Source organism: Rhinoderma darwinii, chromosome 3 (genome assembly GCF_050947455.1).
Source record: "Rhinoderma darwinii isolate aRhiDar2 chromosome 3, aRhiDar2.hap1, whole genome shotgun sequence".
NCBI lineage: Eukaryota > Metazoa > Chordata > Amphibia > Anura > Rhinodermatidae > Rhinoderma > Rhinoderma darwinii.
In genome coordinates this window covers 373,824,428-373,829,510 of record NC_134689.1, presented here as the reverse complement: position 1 = coordinate 373,829,510, position 5,083 = coordinate 373,824,428, and positions in this window count along the sequence as shown.

The following is a 5,083-nucleotide window of genomic DNA, read 5'->3' as shown; positions in this document are numbered from 1 at the left end:
TCTAGAACCTATTGGTGGCCTGGGTTGCTTAAAGACGTTAAGGCCTACGTCGCCGCTTGTGAAATTTGTGCTAGGTCCAAGACCCCCAGGTCCCGACCCGCGGGCTTACTATGTTCTTTGCCCATTCCCCAGAGACCTTGGACCCATATCTCTATGGATTTTATCACCAATCTGCCTCCATCTCAAGGCAAGTCGGTGGTGTGGGTTGTAGTAGACCGCTTCAGTAAGATGTGCCACTTTGTGCCCCTCAAGAAACTACCCAATGCCAAGACGTTAGCTACCTTGTTTGTCAAACACATCTTGCGTCTCCATGGGGTTCCTGTCATTATTGTTTCTGACAGAGGGGTACAATTTGTTTCATTGTTTTGGAGAGCCTTCTGTAAGAAGTTGGAGATTGATCTGTCCTTCTCCTCAGCCTTCCATCCTGAAACTAATGGCCAAACTGAGAGGACTAATCAGTCTCTAGAACAATATTTAAGGTGTTTTATCTCTGACTGCCAAGATGATTGGGTCTCCTTCATTCCCCTAGTCGAATTTTCCCTCAATAACCGGGTCAATAACTCATCAGGGGTCTCCCCCTTTTTCTGTAATTTTGGATTTAATCCACGGTTCCCCTCCATTTCACCTGGTGGTTCCAACAATCCCGAGGTAGATGTCGTTCATCGGGAACTGTGCACAGTCTGGGCCCAGGTTTAGAAGAACCTTGAGGCGTCCCAGAGCATACAAAAGACTCAGGCAGATAAAAGACATACTGCGAACCTCTTGTTTGTGGTCGGGGATCTGGTGTGGCTGTCTTCAAAAAATTTGCGCCTTAAAGTTCCGTCCCAAAAATTTGCTCCCCGGTATATAGGGCCGTACAAGGTCATTGAGGTCCTTAACCCTGTCTCCTTCCGGCTGGAGTTACCCCCGTCTTTTCAAATACACAACGTGTTCCATGCCTCCCTCCTGAAACGCTACTCCCTGTCCTTGGCTAGCTCGAGGAAACCTCCGGTCCCTGTTCTCACCCCTGAAGGGGTAGAATTCGAGGTGGCCAAGATTGTGGACAGCAGGATGGTTCAAGGCTCCCTCCAGTACCTGGTCCATTGGAGAGGATACGGGCCTGAGGAGAGGACTTGGGTACCCGCCCGGGATGTTCCCGCCGGGTTATTGCTCAGGAAGTTCCATCTTCGGTTCCCCAACAAGCCAGGTCCACCTAGGAAGGGTCCAGTGGCCCCTCATAAAAGGGGGGCTACTGTATAGGATTTGCCAGACACAGCTTCTGTGTCGACGCCCGTGGTTAATCAGCCTGCATCTGTTCCTAGGTCTGCTAGAGTGACTCAAGCTGCTACCACTCAGGCTGGTAGGCTGAGGAGAGGGAGAGCCTATCGCAGCCTGGCTAGACGGTTCTAGCTCCCGCCCTTGGTCTACTTATACCTTCAATTACTGCTTGTCCTTTGCCTGTGATTCTCTTGTTTCCTGTCTCTGCTGTTCCTGCTGTTACCATTGACCTCTGCTTCATATTGACCCTGGCTTGACTGACTATTCTCCTGCTCTGCATTTGTTACCACGTACACTCCTGGTTTGACTCCGCTCATCCACTACTCTGTTGCTCACGGTGTTGCCATGGGCAACTGCTCCACTTCCTTTTGCTTCTGTGTACCCTTGTCTTTTTTTGTCTGTCGTGCACATATTGAGCGTAGGGACCGTCGCCCAGTTGTACGCCATCGCCTAGGACGGGCTGTGCAAGTAGGCAGGGACTGAGTGGTGGGTAGATTAGGGCTCACCTGTCTGCCTCCCTATCCTGACATTACAGGATTAACCAAATTTTGGAGAGTTATCGTCGCCACTTCATCTCCATGCAGCATGATGATTGGGTACAGCTTCTTTCATGGGCCTATTTCTCGTACAACAACCACACAAGTGAGTTCACCACCTCCACACCATTCTACATTGTCCACAGCCAACATCCACAAATTCCTTTTACTGTTCCGGCTACATCCCTGGCACCCGCAGCTGACTCTGAATTTTGAGATTTTCTACAGGTCTGGAAGCAAACCAAGTTTGCTCCCAGGTTCCTTGGACCCTTTGAGACCCTACAGCAAATCAACCCTGTCTCTTACAAGCTTCAGCTGCCTCCTACCCTCAGGATCCCCAACTCCTTTCATGTGTCCCTCCTGAAGCCTGTGGTCCTGAACCGCTACACAAAAACGCCTAGCCCTGCAGTTGCTCCCAGCGGGTTTTCCGATGTATTCGAGGTTAAGGAGATCCTGCACTTCAAAAAAGTAGGAGGAAGAACGTTTTATTTGGTGGATTGGAAGGGGTTTGGTCCAGAGGAGAGGTCCTGGGAGATTAGGGCTCACCTGTCTGTCTCCCTATCCTGACATTACAGGATTAACCAAATTTTGGAGAATTATCTTCTCCACTTCATCTCCATGCAGCATGATGATTGGGTACAGCTTCTTTCATTGGCCTATTTCTCGTACAACAACCACACAAGTGAGTCCACCACCTCCACACCATTCTACATTGTCCACAGCCAACATCCACAAATTCCTTTTCCTGTTCCGGCTACATCCCTGGCACCCGCAGCTGACTCTGAATTTTGAGATTTTCTACAGGTCTGGAAGCAAACCAAGTTTGCTCCCAGGTTCCTTGGACCCTTTGAGACCCTACAGCAAATCAACCCTGTCTCTTACAAGCTTCAGCTGCCTCCTACCCTCAGGATCCCCAACTCCTTTCATGTGTCCCTCTTGAAGCCTGTGGTCCTGAACCGCTACACAAAAACACCTAGCCCTGCAGTTGCTCCCAGCGGTTCTTCCCATGTATTCGAGGTTAAGGAGATCCTGCACTTCAAAAAAGTAGAAGGAAGAACATTTTATTTGGTGGATTGTAAGGGGTTTGGTCCAGAGGAGAGGTCCTGGGAGCCAGAAGAGAACCTCAATGCTCCTGCCCTCATTAAAAAGTTCCTCTCTCGCTTTTGTCCCAAGAAGAAGGGGCGTAAGAGGGGGGATACTGTAGCATCCACGGCCGCGGACCATCGTGATTACTCACCCCCCGATGGCCGCAGCTATGGATCTTCCCCCCAGGAGATGCCAGCGCTCACTTCCACTCTGTTTTGCTGTGTCCCGTACATGGAAATGATCACCCTGGACTATAAAAAGGGTTCTGCCCTTTCACTCATTGCCTGAGCGTTGTTGTGTTTACCCATGTTAGTCTTAGCAAATGGGTACTTAGTGTGATCCTGTTCCCGTGCCCTGCTACCTGTATCCCGTGCTATATCTATTCCTGTGCCTTAACCTGTTGGAGTCGTGTTGTGCCATCGGTCACGCCTGCTAATATACACCACGTCTGGTGTCTACAAGTTCATCTGTGCCGAGCCTCCCTTACTGTCTGGACTATTTAAGGTACTATTGTACTAGGACTGTTTTTTGCCAGCTGCTACTCTGCTACGGTGGTGCGGCCTAGTGGGTCCACATACCCACGGATCGTGACACAAACATTTTAACTCGGAAATCCCCTTTAATCTATTTGCAAAACCACGCCGCCTTGTTAGCCGGGCCTTCTGTCAAGACCAAACGCCGCCAGCGTCAGACTGGGCTTTCCTGAACCCACTATGGGAGATGATTCTAAGGGCCCACCCTCCATCTATATAGAACATGTAGAATGCATTCGGAAATTCTTCAGACCCTTTCAATTTTTTCACATTTTGTTATGTTGAGGCATGGTGCTATAATAAAAATAGATTAAAGTTTTTCCCCATCATTCTGCACTTCACACCCTATAATGACTATAATAGTCATTATAAGTGAAAACAGAATGTTATAGTCATTGATAATTTATTGAAAAGGAAAAACTAAAATATTGCATTGACAGAAGTATTCAGTCCCTTTATTCAGTACTTAGTTGAAGCACATTTGGCCTCGATAACAGCCTCCAATCTTCTTGGGTGTGATGCCACAAGGTTTGGGAATTTTCTGCCATTCTTCTTAGCAGATTTTCCCAAGCTCTGTCAGGTTGGATGTTTGATTGGGTTCAAGTCAGGGTTCTGGATGGGCCACTCAAGGACATTCACAGAGTTGTCCCTTAGTCACTCCTGTTTGTCTTGGCTGTGGGTTTAGGGTCATTGTATTGTTGGAAGGTGAACCTTCGGCTCAGTCTGAGGTTCAGAGCAGTCTGGATCAGGTTTTCATTGAGAATATCTGTACTTTACTTCATTCATCTTTCAATCAACCCTTACAAGTCTCTCTGTCCGAGCCGCTAAAAAACACCCACACAACATGATGCTGTCACCACCATGCTTCACTGTAGGGATGCTATTGGGCAGGTGATGAGCAGTGCCTGGTTTAATACAGGCATGGTTCTTAGAATTGAGGTCAAAAAGTTCAATCTTGGTTTAATCAGACCACAGAATCCTGTTTCTCACAGTCCTTTAGCTGTTTGTTTGTTTTTTGCAAACTCCAGGCGGGCTTTCATGTGTCTTTTACTGAGGAGAATCTTCTTTCTGGCCACTCTGCCATAAAGCCCAGATTGGTGGAGTGCTGGAGTGATGGTTGACCTTCTGGAAGTTTCTCCCACCTGCACGCAGGATCTTTGGAGCTCAGCCAGAGTGACCATTGGGTTCTTGGTCAGCTCTTTTATTAAGACCTTTCTCCCCCCAAGTACTTAGTTTGGTGGTGCGGTCATCTCTAGGAAGAGTCCTGGTTGTTCCAAACATCTATCATTTAAAGGGAATGTGTTTTTTTTGTTTTTTTTTTAGTTAAACAGTTAGTATATACATGATTAGACATTGTTCTAATTTTTTAAATTTTTTCAACAGGTCAGGAAATATTATAAATTAGATTCTAATTTATAACATTTCCCTGTGCTGGTCACTAGAGGGAGCAATTCCCAAAATTGCAGCATTGGCATGTGGTAAAGCAACCACATTGCTTTATGCTGCAAAATTTGAGAATACACACTCGCTCTACCGGCCTCAAACAATCCCCCCTCCTTTCTCCTGGCTAGTGCCAGGAGAAAGGAGGGGATTGCATGTTCAAACCTCCTACACTGTGTGTCACCATTTTTTGAGCGAATACACAGTGTAGTAGGCTTACATACAGTGGTA